At 47.3% G+C, this 15,467-nt stretch overlaps 1 protein-coding gene across 1 annotated transcript in view; it reads left to right on the top strand.

Annotated features, from left to right (window-relative positions):
* The first annotated feature begins 3,566 nt into the window (after positions 1–3,566).
* The window catches only part of PNOC (prepronociceptin), a 50,312-nt gene continuing 38,411 nt past the window's right edge, over positions 3,567–15,467 (top strand). The window contains exon 1 of the mRNA XM_079969028.1: positions 3,567–3,679. The gene's annotated coding sequence lies outside the window, so the exon portion shown is untranslated. The remainder of the gene's footprint in view (positions 3,680–15,467) is intronic.

Consider the following 15,467-nt stretch of genomic DNA (forward strand, 5'->3'; position numbering starts at 1 on the left):
AATATAGATATACAATTATTGTTGTTGTTTAGTCGTTTAGTTGTGTCCGACTCTTCGTTACCCCCTGGACCAGAGTCCATGGGACTCTCAAGAGTCTCCTCCAGCACCAGAATTCAAAAGCATCAATTCTTCAGCGATCAACCTTCTTTATGGTCCAGCTCTCACTTCCATGCATCACTACTGGATATACAATAGTGCTTTTTAAAAACACATAGGGAAAAGGACTGTTTTAAGTATTTACATTTAAAAATGCTTTCCTAGTGATTGTGAATATGCTGACCTAGGCCCCCTTTGGAATCGGAGGCCCGGGCCAAGTGGCCCATATAGCCACCCCCCTCTGTCTGGGCCTGCAAGTTGTGCCATGCCAGGAATAATGTATAAACTTCTGCCATGTTACCTCCTATTTCTCTAATTCTGCACCTTTTCCTCATAGCAGAGTCGTTCCATCTCCTTGGTAATTTTAGTTGCCCTTTTCCAAACCTTTTAACAGTTGTTGTCACCTGTTTGACTTGGGAGGCAATGGAGTGTGCCTTTGGGGGTGAAGCCAAACTGCTGTGTCAGCAGAACCAAAGTGACCTCTCCGGGGCGCAAGCCTGGGCAGTGTGTCTGGAGGTCCTGGGCTGCTTGAACAAGACCCCCCCCCTCTCAGCCTCACTGATGGGGTCCAAAGGAAAGCAGAGCAAGACATTTGCCACCAGTTTGGCGCCAGAGTTGCCGGAAGGAGGCGTACAAGGTGCCATCCAACCGCCTTAGGGACTCCACTCTGGATTTGTGTAGGGTCTACTCCTTAGCCTTTTCTTCTCCTGAAGATATCCCACAAGGTGGTGGAGGTTTGGGATCAGAGTTTTCCTACTCCTAGATGGGCTTCCTTCCCAGGTTGATGAGCCCCACCTGCACCTCACGCACATGCAGAAACCGACTTCTTGATCGGTTTCTTGAGCGGATACCTGAAGGAGCGTCTCCACCCCCATCATTCTGCCCAGACACTGAGGTCCAGCGCTGAGGGCCTTCTGGCGGTTCCCTCATTGCGAGAAGCGAAGCTACAGGGAACCAGGCAGAGGGCCTTCTCAGTGGTGGCGCCCACCCTGAGGAACGCCCTCCCACCAGATGTCAAGGAAATAAACAACTACCTGACTTTTAGAAGACATCTGAAGGCAGCCCTATTTAGGGAAGCTTTTAATGTTTGATGCATTACTGTATTTTAATATTTTAACATTCCTAGAGTGAACATGTTTACACATGGGGAGGAATGTTTGTCCAGCCAGCAGATGAACTTCCTGTTTCCTTCTGGGCTGGGACAGACTTCCTCTGCATGTGACTAGAGGTGGGTGTGGCCTCACCTGTGCAGGTAACGACAAAAGCACAGGGCAGGGTAGCCATCTCCCTCTCTTTGACTACATGCATCAAAGAAGCAACATCTGCTTAGCCAAAGATGCCCTCTTGGCCTCCAACCAAGAGAGGACAAAGGGACTGTCTCCTTAAGAGATAGTTTCTGGCTATATGTTACTTTTCTAAGCTAAGTCTGCCTTCTGGGATCCTATTGTGAACAGAATGATGTGTGAGTAAACCTTTTTATACTTTTATAGAAGACTGTGTGGTGTCTTATCTTTTATGAGAGAATAAGGGGGAAATACCAGAACAGTTATTATAGAGGCTTTAGCGAGCCTGAGCAAACGCATCCGCTGTGAGTTTAAAAAGGGGAATGTTACTCTGCCAAATTGTGAACTTGTTAACACAAGTTGGAAAGGCTATTATCATATAATATATCCTCTCCTGCATCCCTGAACATTCCCACAGATATTTTGTTTGTACCCCAGAGTGGCGGGGTATAAATAATAAATTATTATGGTTATGGTTATGGTTATTAATTGGACCCACTCTTGGTCTCATTTGTTCATCTGCTGAGCCTGTCTTCACAAGCAGGGGAAGTCCAAAACTCAAAGCCATTTCCTGGGATTGTGGCTGCTGGAACAAGAGAGTCTTGGCAGCTGAATCAGGCCAATGGCACATCTAGTCCAGTAGCCCATTCTCACAGTGGCCAACCAGGTGGCTATGGCAAGGCCTCAAGCAGGACCTCAAGACCTTTATTGCTGGCATTGGGCAGCTGTGGGCCCCCAGATATTTCAGGACTACAATACCCATAATCCCTGACCATTTGCCATGCTGATGGGAGGTGGTGTCCAAAGGCACGTGGAGAGCCACAGGTTCCCCCCACACACACACACCTTTGCTTTATATGGGAAGCACCGAGTCACAGAATCTTGTTTGAGGCCACCTTGTAAATTGGTGGCAGAAGTGGGATTTGAACTCAGGGCTTCCCACCACACACCACTAACCACTCCACCCTCTTGGCTCTTAGGCGGGAGACAGGAGCTAAGTGGCGGAACCTATGCTTGGAATGCAGAAGTCTCCAGCTTTCTGTGCTTAGTGTGTCCCAGTCAGAAGGCTCAGGAATAATAATAATAATAATAATAATAATAATAATAATAATAATTTATTATTTGTACCCCGCCCATCTGGCTGGGTTTCCCCAGCCACTCTGGGCGGCTTCCATAGAAACCAGAAAACACTAAAATATCATACATTAAAAACTTCCCTGAACAGGGCTGCCTTAAGATGTCTTCTGAATGTCAAGTAGTTGTTTATCGTTTTGACATTTGATGGGAGGGCGTTCCACAGGGCGGGCGCCACTACCGAAAAGGCCCTCTGCCTGGTTCCCTGTAGCTTTGCTTCTCGCAATGAGGGAACCGCCAGAAGGCCCTCGGCACTGGACCTCAGCGTCCGGGCAGAACGATGGGGGTGGAGACACTCCTTCAGGTATACTGGGCCGAGGCCGTTTAGGGCTTTAAAGGTCAACACCAACACTTTGAATTGTGCTCGGAAACGTACTGGGAGCCAATGTAGGTCTTTCAAGACCGGTGTTATGTGGTCTCGGCGGCCGCCCCCAGTCACCAGCCTAGCTGCCGCATTCTGGATTAGCTGTAAGGAATAGGAATTAGGAAGCGGGTGATGGAGGGCAGCGGGTGCCTCAGTTGCTGGAGAGAGGGACAGAAGAAGCTTCCATTGACTGCATCAGACTATTCGCCTATCTGCGTGGTATTGTCGACACCAACCGGCAGCAGCTGTCCAGAATTTCAGTCGAGGAGTCTCTCGCAGCCCTACCAGGAGACACCAGAATTGACTCTGGGACCCTCCTCTGCAGCCCTCCTCCCGCAGCTGCTGCCAGCCTGAGCAGGCAACTCTGGCCCCAATGGGCAAATAACCAGAGCCGCCACAAGGCAGCGCCCGGTGAGGTCTGGAAGCACGGGACTCCCAGGGAACCTCACCAGCGATGCCTGAGCGAGCAGTATCGCAGAGCCAGAGAAGCCCGAGCCCATCGGAAGCCTCACTTTTAGGGCTGCCGGTGATGCCCCTGTGCCATTGTTCCAGCTTCCTGGAGTGTGACAAACACTTTCCGGGAAGGTTTCTCCGGTGGGTGCCGAGGGGCGCAGCAGCTGCTAAGCCAGTGGATCAGTCAGGTGGCTCCTTCAGAGGGTTGGACTCACCGATCCACATGTTAATGTGTGTGTGTGTGTGTGTCCCTGCGTGTACATATAGAGGGGGCCACTCCGGCAGAGAACACAGTGCAAGGCTCGAACATCAGACGGAACAGTGCAACCCAGGCATCCCACCCGGGCAGGTAGGCGTCTGCTAGCGCTGAGTTGCCAGCCTCTCCTCTTTGTCTTGGCGGGGCTTGCGAGTTCCTGGCTTTGCATGCTCTTCAAACCAACCCAGAGCTTCGGAACTGGCAGGTTTGGGGTGGGAAGGAACTGGGGGGGGGGTGGTTCGGAACTGGGGAGGGAGGGGGGCTTTATGGTTCTCTGGTGTCGAACCTCCTTCTCCGCCTTAACCTCTCCTTCAGGGAGATCAGCCGCTTAAACATTTGTTTTTGGTCCGACAGCAGAGTCGAAAGCACGCCTTCTCTTTGAACAGGGATTTATTGGAACCGGGTTCGTTGAAGGAGGATTTGTCTTTTGATAAACTAGCTACTTTTTGTTCCCTTTTAAAGAAAAAACGCTTTTGGGTGGTGGAGGACGCAGAAAAAAATCACCCAATTTGAGAGAGAAGGGCGGGTGGAAATTCCTCTATGTATTGAAATGTATTAGCCGGAACAAGGTGGCATTTTGCAAATAATGCATATATATAAAAAAAAGATAGAAAGAAAGAAAATATTTGTCGCAATGTTTGCTTTTCCCCCCCTTTTCCTTTCTGTGGATATTTCTCAGCAGCCAGCTCTGACAGGTTTGTTTTAGAACTATTTCGTTGACAGGAGACCTGCCCCTCTCAATTTTTCTGCTCTCCCCCGTTCCATTGTCTTGCAAAGGGAATAATCCCTTCAAAGATAACTGCGCATTTCCTACGGAAATCTCTCCAACTTAGAATCCAAGTTCCTTTAGGCTTCAGTTCTATGCGCGCTTACCTGGGAGCAAGCTGCGGTGAAGGGCGCAGGACTTACTTCCGAGTAGCCATACATAGGATTCCGCGCTCAGTCTTCCAGAATCCCCACAGCAGGTATTTTAAAACTCCATTTCTGAACAAAAAGAAAAAGGAACCCTGAAAAACTTTGGAACTTTATCTTAAAGCTTTATTCCCAGAAGCAACTGTTGGAAGAACAATGCTTTTTGGGCCACACGCAGAGAGATAAATGTTCTAAGCTGTGTCCTGAGGACAAATTTGAACCCCCAAAACAAACTTCTTCCCCTTCTGCTCGGCAGCTTCTCCGGGTTTGCATTTCTGCGGCTGAATGTTTGCAGTCTTTGTCTGCCGCCTTCTCTGCACAGTATAATTCAGCCGATTATAGGCAATTTTACGATAGGATGCACATTGCGCCACTTGCGCCTCTGCAGGCATCCAGTAGACCAGGGAGATCTGTAGCAAATGCAGCTCCACTGTGAGGGGTTTCTTGGTTTTTTTTTTTGAGGGGGGCAGTTCTTGCAAAGAATAGGCAGGTAGATCTATGGACAGAATGTTGTGCGCCTGCCACGTTGACAAAGGAGCGCGCCGTCTCCTATCTCAGAATTGCATTAAAATACTATCAAAGTTCCAGATGCCCTCATGATGAAATGCAACGCGCACATGATTACAGTTTGCTCTGGGGGTTTTTTAGAAAGAGGTTAATGTGCTTTCCCATTACGAGTATCTCAGTTAAATCGGCGGCACCTGCTTTCCGCTAGATGTGTTGACATTTGGCGCCGGTTCTCTGACATGCAGGAAAGCTAATTGCTAATTCCGTAAGAGAGAGAAGGGGGGTGAAACAGAAGGAGGGTTTAACTGTATCCTATAAAGAACACTGCTGGTCAGCGGTTCCCTGCTCCCAGGCTTCTCCTTCGTGTCCGTTGTTATTTAGTCGTTTAGTCGTGTCCGACTCTTCGTGGCCCCCTGGACCAGAGCACGCCAGGCACTCTTATCTTCCACTGCCTCCCCCAGTTTGGTCAAACTCATGCTGGTAGCTTCCAGAACACTTTCCAACCATCTCGTCCTCTGTCGTCCCCTTCTCCTTGTGCCCTCCATCTTTCCCAACATCAGGGTCTTTTCCAGGGAGTCTTCTCTTCTCATGAGGTGGCCAAAGTCTTGGAGCCTCAGCTTCATGATCTGTCCTTCCAGTGAGCACTCAGGGCTGATTTCCTTCAGAATGGAGAGGTTTGGTCTTCTTGCAGTCCATGGGACTCTCAAGAGTCTCCTCCAGCACCAGAATTCAAAAGCATCCATTCTTCGGCGATCAGCCTTCTTTATGGTCCAGCTCTCACTTCCATACATCACTACTGGGAAAACCATAGCTTTAACTATACAGACCTTTGTTGGCAAGGTGATGTCTCTGCTTTTTAAGATGCTGTCTAGGTTTGTCATTGCTTTTCTCCCAAGACCTTCGTGTCCACCACATGCTTTATCTGCTAGTTAACCTGGTGTTGACAGCAGAAAGCAAAATCTTTGCGATGTTTTGGATCATTTAAAAAAAAAAGAAAGGAAGACAAACACATATATATGCATTTGATGGGCAATTTTAGGTTTAGGAAACCTTCGCTAAAGATGCAGTTTTACTGGGAATCGATTCCCATTGGAAGCACAGAGACTTGGCTCCCAAGCGCACCGGTCTCTGAGCTGCCTTCCACCTCTCGCCCATCGCTAAAATCACACAATCCGGCTACAGCTGGGCAAGAGATGCCCACATCCTTAACTCTTCCGCCAGAGAAGGTGTGTTTGCTCAGACCACAGTTAGAGGCAGCAACACTTCTGAATCCCCGTTCCTGGAAACCACAGGAAGGGAGAATTGCTCAGATTCTGTTTGCGGGTTTCCCAATAGAGGCATTTGGTTGGAAGGTGCTGGACTGATCCAGCATCTGCTTGGGTTATCTGGGAAGCCCACAAACAGGAATGGAGTGTCATGGGACTCTCCCACTTGTGGTCTCCAGCAGCAGGTGTTTGTTGTTGTTTAGTCGTTTAGTCGTGTCCGCCTCTTCATGGCCCCATGGACCAGAGCACGCCAGGCACTCCTGTCTTCCATTGCCTCCTGCAGTTTGGTCAAACTCATGCTGGTCGCTTCGAGAACACTGTCCAACCATCTCGTCTTCTCTCATCCCCTTGTCCTTGTGCCCTCCATCTTTCCCAACATCAGGGTCTTTTCCAGGGAGTCTTCTCTTCTCATGAGGTGGCCAAAGTCTTGGAGTCTCAGCTTCAGGACCAGTCCTTTCAGGGAGCACTCAGGGCTGATTTCCTTCAGAATGGAGAGGTTTGATCTTCTTGCAGTCCATGGGACTCTCAAGAGTCTCCTCCAGCACCAGAATTCAAAAGCATCAATTCAGCCTTTTTTATGGTCCAGCTCTCAATTCCATACATCACTACTGGCAGGTGTTTAGAGGTAGACTATTCCTGACCCTGGAGGCTCCATAAATGCAATACAATCCATAGTCATTGTTCGCCTTATCTCCCAGTGAAGTTGCTGATGACTACCTTGTGGTCTCCCATGCTGTAACTTGGCTGAAGGAGTCCTTCCATTTGTCTCTTCCAGCCTTCAGCTTTTCTGGGTGGTCCCTGCCTTTTAGTGTTCTGGTGTGGAGGTGGAGATAAGCTTTTCTCCATCCACAACGTGCATAATTTCCTGCGCCTCTGTTGCATCTTCTCTCATTCATATTTCTTCCAAATGAAAATGCTCCAAACCATTTCCTTCTCTTTTGGAAGTTGCTCTGGTCCCTGGATCATTCTGGTTGCTGCTTCTATGCTCTTAGGAACACAGGGAGCTGACTTATGGCCTCAGGCCTGTGGGCCAATGACCTCACCATCGTCTGCACCAGGGGTAGGTAACCTAAGGCCCAGGGGCCGGATGTGGCCCAATCGCCTTCTCAATCCGACCCACGGACGGTCTGGGAATCAGCGTGTTTTTACATGAGTAGAATGTGTCCTTTTATTTAAAATGCATCTCTGGGTTATTTGTGGGGCATAGAAATTCGCTCATTTCCCCCCCCAAAATATAGTTCGCCCCCCCCCACAAGGTCTGAGGGATGGTGGACCAGCTCCCTGCTGAAAAAGGTTGACGACCCCTGGTCTACACTGGCTGGCAGCTGCTCTCCAGGAATTCAGCCAGGAGGGGTCATCCCCAGCCATACCCAGAGATGCCTTGGGGATTTGAACCCACAACCCTCTGTGCGCAAGGCAGATGCTCTACCATGGAGCTACAGAACTCCCCTTGTTTCCCTCTGTCTGCTTGCAGGAGTCCCCGCTTGCCTGCCCAACACTCTCTCTCAGGACCCGAAATGTGCAAATGGCTGCGCCCACCCAACTCTCCAAAATGAGGACCAAGGGGGCGTGTCAGGCACTGAGACAGAGGGCAGAGCATACGGCAGTGGCAGACCGTGGGGTCTCAGATTTCAGCGGTGCCCCGGGCAACATCAAAATTTGGCTCACTTACTTCTCTTGTTGTTGTGGTTTAGTCGTTCAGTCGTGTCTGCCTCTTCGTGACCCCATGAACCAGAGCACGCCAGGCACTCCTGTCTTGCACTGCCTCCCGCAGTTTGGTCAAACTCTTTTTTTTTATAATAATATTTATTAAATTTTTGTATAACCAATAAAAAACATACATAATAACATAATTTTTTCCATTATCCACATTTCATTCTCAACTTTGGACTTCCTCACATCTCTTGTTCCTGCTTTCTAAACATAAATTTTACCAGCAAATTATTAACTTAGTTTAATTCGTATAATATAATTTTCCAATATTTAATGTCTCAAATTTTGGGATTTAACATACTCTTATTGAAGCTTAATCATAAAATATTACTTATCCAAAATTTATCTTTTCATCTTCCAATTAAATTTAAATTTATATTCTTTATAACTAGTTTGTTGGAGCCGTGTTTTTGCTAATCTTACATCTTTCTTAACATTCATGCAATTTACAATATTTTTGTAGATAGTCCTTAAATTTCTTCCAGTCCTCCTCCACCAGTTCTTCTCCCAGGTCTTGGATTCTGCCAGTCATCTCCGCCAGTTCCATATAGTCTATCAGTTGCATCTGCCATTCTTCCAGTGTGGGTAATTCTTGAGTTTTCCAGCTTTTAGCGATGAGTATCCTTGCTGCTGTTGTAGCGTACATAAAAAAGGTTCGATCCTTCTTTTGCACACCAGTTTGGTCAAACTCATGCTGGTAGCTTCGAGAACACTGTCCCACCATCTCGTCCTCTGCCGTCCCCTCCTCCTTGTGCCCTCCATCTTTCCCAACATCAGGGTCTTTTCCAGGGAGTCTCCTCTTCTCATGAGGTGGCCAAAGTCTTGGAGCCTCAGCTTCAGGATCTGTCCTTCCAGTGAGCACTCAGGGCTGATTTCCTTCAGAATGGATCAGTTTGATCTTCTTGCAGTCCATGGGACTCTCAAGAGTCTCCTCCAGCACCAGAATTCAAAAGCATCCATTCTTCAGCGAGCAGCCTTCTTTATGGTCCAGCTCTCACTTCCATACATCACTACTGGGAAAACCATAGCTTTAACTATATGGACCATTGTTGGCAAGGTGATGTCTCTGCTTTTTAAGATGCTCTCTAGGTTTTACTCCACTCTAAGTAATAGTTGTTGCACCCCCAGGACTCCATGCCCAGTGTGACTGAACCGGTTGCACTCCCTTAAGAGCTGCACATTTAAAGTGCACAACTCCCCCACCCCACAACTACTGGGAACTGTAGTTTCTTGAAGGCACTGGGAACTTTAGTTCTTTGCAGCAGAAACTATGGTTCCTGGGATGCTTTAGAGAAGCCATGTGCAGAGTGCAAAGAGCTAAAATTCCTGGCACCTCCAAGAAACTACAGTTCCCATGATTAGGGGTTGGGGGGCAGTTTTGTGCTGTAAATGCGCGGCTCTGCCCATAGACTTAGTTTGTGCCTACCATCTTATCATAGAAGGGGATTATCTGGCCCTGCAGTGGTCAAACGTAGAGCTCTCTTCTGAACCACAGGATTGTGTAACCTGCAGCTTGGTCCACGTTGAGGTTGCACAGTGGTTTTTGGAATAAAAGCTTCAGCACTTAGCCAGCCACGAGCCTGACACCAGTACTGTCTACACTGATTGGCACTGGGGATGGAACGCAAGACCCTCTCCTTGCAACAAGAGGGGCTACAGCTGAAGAATGGCCTTTGCCATCTTCCCCCCACCTTTCCTGTAGAATTGTAAAGCTGGAAGGGACCCTGAGGGTTTTATAATTAAGTATTTTAAAGTGCTTTTTTGAACCGGGAAGGGCGGGGTATAAATAAATTATTATTATTATTATTATTATTATTATTATTATTATTATTATTATTATTAAAACAAAAAAAATTCCTTCCAGTAGCACCTTAAAGACCAACTAAGTTAGTTCTTGGTATGAGCTTTCGTGTGCATGCACACTTCTTCAGATACACAGTTCTTTGCAGTAGAAACTATGGTTCCTGGGATGCTTTAGATGCATGCACACGAAAGCTCATACCAAGAACTAACTTAGTTGGTCTTTAAGGTGCTACTGGAAGGAATTTTTTTGTTTTGACTATGGCAGACCAACACGGCTACCTATCTGTAACTGGAATTATTATTATTATTATTATTATTATTATTATTATTATTATTATCTAGTCCAACACCTTGTTGAGGTAGAATCCATTTTGCTGGACTCAAATGATCATATTTTATATTTATTTTATTACTATTATTACTATTATTATGATTATTATTTTAAAAAACAGGAATTTTTTGGTAAGGAAAGTCATAGGAAAATGTAATTGGAAAATGTGGAATAGCAACTGTTTGCTACTGCGTTGCATAACCCCCCTGCCTGCCTCGCACAAGCAAATCAGAACAAATTGTGAATCAAGTGGTTGTCTGGAAGGCCAACCCCAAGGGAAACCCACAAGCAGAACCACTCCTGGGGTTCCCAGCTAGCGGTTTTCAGAAGCATTTCTTCCTCCAACTACGGCTGGTAGGAGCCACCCATAGCCCTGTCCTTCAATAATTTCTCCAGTCCTCTTTTAAAGCCATCTAGGTCGGTGGCCATCACTGCCTCCTGTGGCAAGGAGTTCCATAGTTAAATTATGCACTGTGTGGAGGATAAAGGACTTTAATTTGCCATCCCCGACTCTTCCAGCATTCAGCTTCATGAGATGCCCACATGTTGAGAAGAGGAGGAAAACCTTTATCTCTCAACTTTCTCTTTTTAGAAAACTCCCAGCAGGTTACCTTGCCTTCTCTCTGAACTAAAATAAAGGAAAAGGGACCCCTGACCGTTAGGTCCAGTTGTGGATGACTCTGGGTTTGCGCGCTCATCTCGCTCTGTAGGCCAAGGGAGCTGACTTTTGTCCACGGACAGCTTCTGGGTCATGTGGTCAGCATGACTAAGCCTCTTCTGGCGAACCAGAGCAGTGCACGGAAACGCTGTTTACCTTCCCACCGGAGTGGTACCTATTTATCTACTTGTACGATACAATACGATACAATAATCTTTATTGTCATTGTCCCATACGGAACGAAATTGAAAAATCTTCATAAGACATTCAAAACCAACAAGCCTATTATCCCACCTATCCCAACCTGGTTAGCCCCCTAAAAACTCCATTTTTAAATACAGTATACGTCCATTCAGACTCCTTACACTGCGTTTAAAACCCAAATCGCATTTGGATAGAAACTGTTTCTCAGGCGGCTAGGCCTAGTCTTTATAACCCTGGACCTTCTTCCAGAAGGCAGAAGCTGAAAGAGATCATTTCTGGGGTGCGCACTATCCTGCACTATCTCTGCAGCTTTCTTATGGCACCTGGAAGCATAGATTTGACCCAAGGTGGGAAGAGTGCACCCAATTATTCTCTCCGCAGTCTTGACAACCCTGGACAGTGTTGTTTTTCCCCTGACCGTGCAGCTCCCAAACCACACACAGAGACTGCTAGGTTGGCAGGAGCAGGGACCGAGCAACGGGAGCTCAGAACCGCCGACCTTCTGATCAGCAAGCCCCAGGCTCAGTGGTTTAGGCCACAGCGCCACCCAAATGCTGCAGACTCCCTTCTTAAGATGTTTGCTCCATCTCCTGGCTCGCTTTGGTGAACCTGATCTGCCCACTCAGCATCTGCTACAAGTAATACGCAAAGGCCAGTCAATTTAGTCGCCTCCCTCCCTCGTAAAAGCTCCCTGGTGGCAAAACCTGACTGTCCTCAGGCCATGCAAGTCATTAACAGGAGGCATTTGATTTGGTCCACAGGGGCATCTTCAGAGCTGTTTGGAAACTTGGAAATCCATTCCCAGGCAGTGCAGGGAATACCAGACCTTCCAAGTGCCCTTATTTCGCAGGGACAGTCCTGGAATCACAGATGCCGTCCCGGTTTTTGCTTTGATCCCAGAATGTCCCACTTTTCCTTAAAGGTAAAGGTAAAGGTACCCCTGCCCGTACGGGCCAGTCTTGACAGACTCTGGGGTTGTGCGCCCATCTCACTTAAGAGGCCAGGGGCCAGCGCTGTCCGGAGACACTTCCGGGTCACGTGGCCAGCGTGACATCGCTGCTCTGGTGAGCCAGAGCCGCACACGGAAACGCCGTTTACCTTCCCGCTGGTAAGCGGTCCCTATTTATCTACTTGCACCCGGAGGTGCTTTCGAACTGCTAGGTTGGCAGGCGCTGGGACCGAGCAGCGGGAGCGCACCCCGCCGCAGGGATTCGAACCACCGACCTTTCGATCGGCAAGCCCTAGGCGCTGAGGCTTTAACCCACAGCGCCACCTGCGTCCCCCACTTTTCCTTAGGATATCACTATTATTATCCTCATGGTAGAAGTTTGTAACATGAAGCACAGCGTGGAGAAAGTTGACAGAGCAAAGTTTTCATCCCTCTCTCTATGTGGAATGGGTTTTACTGGATAGGAGGGGGTATATTCGTTGCAATTTCTCTCTCTAGGCGCCCACCTGTGTGGGCTAAACAGTTTTTCAAACTCCCATCCTGGGCAGCAAAATTAAAAGCGAAGCAATCAGGCTGCAAAACCTTGTTTTCAGAAAGTGCAGCTACAAAGTAAGCTGGCTTCCCCCTTCTTGCCCCGCTTAACAAAGAATCAGGCAACAGCTTGGGAAGCAAGTTTAAAAATATAATTTAATCGCTTACATTCTTGCATTGGTTTGCAGCAATGGCAGCAGTAAAATCCATGCAGGCAAAATATTTATATTTGCAGTATGACCAGCTTCAGGCATGTACTTGGAAGTAAAGCAAGAACAGGGCACAGCTGCCCTCAGGATCAGGGCCGGATTTAGGTCTGATGAGGCCCTAAGCTCCTGAAGGTAATGGGGCCCTTTCTATGTCCAGCTGTCCTTTGTCAACAACCAATTGTCACTGTTTTTTGTGTTGAATACGGTATATGCTATATGCACCCTATATATAGAAATGAGCAAACCAGTGATATTTTAGGGAGCAGGCTAGCAGACGGGGCCCATTACTTACATCACAGGAGCCTACACAACACAAAACACTTTTGCTGTATGTAGGTTTTATTTTATTTGTTTTTTATCTTATATTTTGGAAATGTACATCCAGCGTTTTTCCCCTTTAAATTTTTTTGGGGCCCCCAAGAGAGTGGGGCCCTAAGCTATAGCTTGTTTAGCTAAGACATAAATCCGGCACTGCTCAGGATTGGTCAAATGAAGAGAGAGGAAGAGGAAGTACCATACGCTCCTTCCTCTCCAGGAGAGGGGAAATGACATCACATAGAGCCCTCTCTAGCAATTGAATCTCTCTGGTCTGTGTATCTGCCTAACAGCAATGCAGCTCTGTGGGCGTGGCTCCTTCTCATGAGAACTAGCAAGTATATAAATGTAAACGAATGTTGGAAGGTTCAGAACAGGTAAAAAAGAGAACTTCATCCAGCACAAAGTTGAACTATGGAACTCCCTGCCACACTGTTAATGGAGAAATCTGAGAGCTCCCTTGGGCAAAAAACAAGGACACCAGCCAGGAATACCAGAGCAAAACAGCAGTCAGTAGGCTTGGTCTTTATTGAAGACTGTCGCAACAGGACTCTCACCTGCCACCAGGTGGAACAAGATGGAAGCCCCAAACAAAAGAGAACCCAAACTTTTATTAGCTGCTAATCCCCAAGTTATACCCCCCCAAACCACATCACTCATACATCATGGTTACATCATGAAAGGGGAGGTCTGGTGGCAGGAATCTGAGAATCCTGGACCCTGCCCCATGGTTCCCCTTGCCCTCCACCAAACACCCATCAAGTGTAACAAAAGAGATCTTTACATTTCCCTGTTTCCCAGCCAAGTTCATCCCACCCTTTTGTCTTCATCTGGGTTTGTCATTTCTGGAATGGCTGCCTGTCTGGCACTCAGGTATCAGGATGCCAGGAATTATCCCTCAGGCAGAGGGGCTGCTGAGTAGCTGAGCTCACATGTCTATATGAATTTCTGAAGTTTCCCCAGTGAGCCAGTACAGAGATACATTTATCAGTGAATTCTTACATTTGGTATCGTGCAGCAGAGGCCCTTTGAATAGATAGGAAGAAACTGTGATGAAGTGTTTTGTGGGGACTGATTTTGGTAGTGGGCTGCATGTGCATGATATCTGCTGGAGGGGCAACCCCCCCAACACTATACGTAAATTCCTGCAACAACAAGAAGCAGTGGTGGTCAGCAACCTAGGATTAGACAAATTCATGCCTTCACGATTGAAGGCAGTCATGCTTCTGAACAGCCATTGCTGCAAGTAGACAGAAGGCCCTTGTGCTCGGAACCTGACTGTGGGCTTCCCTTGGGGGCATTAGATTAGATGGGACATTGGCCTGATCCTGCGTGTTCTCCATCTGCTCTTATAATCTGCATTTTTCCAGAACCAGATTCAAACCGAAACACAGCCAGCCTTTGAGATTTGCACCTCTCCGAATTTTGCAGCCAAGTAATGCGTGTATGAAAAAAGCTCATTTACTAGGCTAGAGGGTACATATGAATTTATTTTCGTTATTTGGTTAAAAGCGTTTGTCAACCATTTAATTGTTTTTTTAAAAAATCTCCGTGATACAAAAACAATGCAAAAAGCAAACATTGCCATTGAAACGAAAAGGCACCCAGACACCGATAAAACAGCAGTAGAGAAACATGTAAAAGCCTCTGAGAGCATATAAAACCGTCAGTGTCTTATGTTTGAAATGCATCTATTAGTGAAAATGTGCATTCTGTTAGGGGGAAAGTACTTTGCAAAAGCATATCAATTAGGCGAGATTGCACACCAAAGTGTGTAGCGTCTGAAATTCTGATGGATTTCCACAAGGGCTTCAGAGATAAAAAAATCACAAGCTAATGTCAGAATGTGAAGCATTAAACTTAAGGTTGAGGGTGGGGAATGAAAAACAGAGAAATGGACAGGTTTGTCTGTCCCTTCTCCCGAGTAAAACTCCGCAAAGGTTGCAGGATGCTGCTCAACAGAAAAGGCCTGTGTTGACCCCCTCCCCACATGCTCAATGGGATTTGTTGTTGTTTAGTCGTTTAGTCGTGTCCAACACTTCTTGACCCCCTGGACCAGAGCACGCCAGGCACTCCTGTCTTCCACTGCCTCCTGCAGTTTGGTCAAACTCATGCTGGTAGCTTCGAGACCACTGTCCCACCATCTCGTCCTCTGTCGTCCCCTTCTCCTTGTGCCCTCCATCTTTCCCAACATCAGGGTCTTTTCCAGGGAGTCTTCTCTTCTCATGAGGTGGCCAAAGTCTTGGAGCCTCAGCTTCAGGATCTGTCCTTCCAGTGAGCACTCAGGGCTGATTTCCTTCAGAATGGAGAGGTTTGATCTTCTTGCAGTCCATGGGACTCTCAAGAGTCTCCTCCAGCACCTCTCCAGAAAGTGTGTTTAGGAGTTAGCCCAAAGATGGACGCAAGAAGAACTACCAACAAAAGAAGAGTGGCTGATGAAATTATTGGATTATGCCAAATTGGCAAAATTGACTGGGGAAATCC

The sequence above is a fragment of the Podarcis cretensis genome (genome assembly GCF_951804945.1).
Source record: "Podarcis cretensis genome assembly, chromosome: 3".
Classification (NCBI taxonomy): domain Eukaryota; kingdom Metazoa; phylum Chordata; class Lepidosauria; order Squamata; family Lacertidae; genus Podarcis; species Podarcis cretensis.